Consider the following 1033-nt stretch of genomic DNA (forward strand, 5'->3'; position numbering starts at 1 on the left):
AGCGTCGGCGTTGTGGCGCGGCAAGCGTGCACTGGTGCGGTTGAGAGGGAGGGGTGGAAACCGCGTTAAACTCGTCTCCGTAGTTGAGAGGGAGCGGCCAAAGCAATGTACAATCGTCTTTGTAGTGGAGCTGGGAGGGGCAAGGATAAGGGACGAAGACCGGGGTAACATATCGGATGCGATCATACCAGCACTAAAGCACCGGATCCCATCAGAACTCCGAAGTTAAGCGTGCTTGGGCGAGAGTAGTACTAGGATAGGTGACCTCCTGGGAAGTCCTCGTGTTGCATTCCGTTTTTAATTTTTTTCGCGCCGCTTGCAAAACAAAACGCACGTGTAAGTAATATATTTACCGTGTTTTATTATTTTGCACGAGTGCGGTAAGTCATAGCTGGGTGCTCACGATTCACGGGTCCAGCGTCGGCGTTGTGGCGCGGCAAGCGTGCACTAGTGCGGTTGAGAGGGAGGGGTGGAAACCGCGTTAAACTCGTCTCCGTAGTTGAGAGGGAGCGGCCAAAGCAATGTACAATCGTCTTTGTAGTGGAGCTGGGAGGGGCAAGGATAAGGGACGAAGACCGGGGTAACATGTCGGATGCGATCATACCAGCACTAAAGCACCGGATCCCATCAGAACTCCAAAGTTAAGCGTGCTTGGGCGAGAGTAGTACTAGGATGGGTGACCTCCTGGGAAGTCCTCGTGTTGCATTCCCTTTTTAATTTTTTCCGCGCCGCTTGCAAAACAAAACGCACGTGTAAGTAATATATTTACCGTGTTTTATTATTTTGCACGAGTGCGGTAAGTCATAGCTGGGTGCTCACGATTCACGGGTCCAGCGTCGGCGTTGTGGCGCGGCAAGCGTGCACTGGTGCGGTTGAGAGGGAGGGGTGGAAACCGCGTTAAACTCGTCTCCGTAGTTGAGAGGGAGCGGCCAAAGCAATGTACAATCGTCTTTGTAGTGGAGCTGGGAGGGGCAAGGATAAGGGACGAAGACCGGGGTAACATGTCGGATGCGATCATACCAGCACTAAAGCA

The 1033-nt window shown here is 52.9% G+C and overlaps 2 non-coding genes across 2 annotated transcripts; both read left to right on the forward strand.

Moving 5' to 3' along the window:
* The first annotated feature begins 174 nt into the window (after positions 1-174).
* On the forward strand, positions 175-293 carry LOC119342729. The gene has a single exon (XR_005165694.1). It is a non-coding gene; the product is annotated as a 5S ribosomal RNA (ribosomal RNA).
* A 297-nt stretch (positions 294-590) lies between these two features.
* LOC119342728 lies at positions 591-709 on the forward strand. Its single transcript, XR_005165693.1, has one exon. It is a non-coding gene; the product is annotated as a 5S ribosomal RNA (ribosomal RNA).
* Positions 710-1033: the final 324 nt, after the last annotated feature.

Source organism: Triticum dicoccoides, unplaced genomic scaffold (assembly GCF_002162155.2).
Source record: "Triticum dicoccoides isolate Atlit2015 ecotype Zavitan unplaced genomic scaffold, WEW_v2.0 scaffold103199, whole genome shotgun sequence".
NCBI lineage: Eukaryota > Viridiplantae > Streptophyta > Magnoliopsida > Poales > Poaceae > Triticum > Triticum dicoccoides.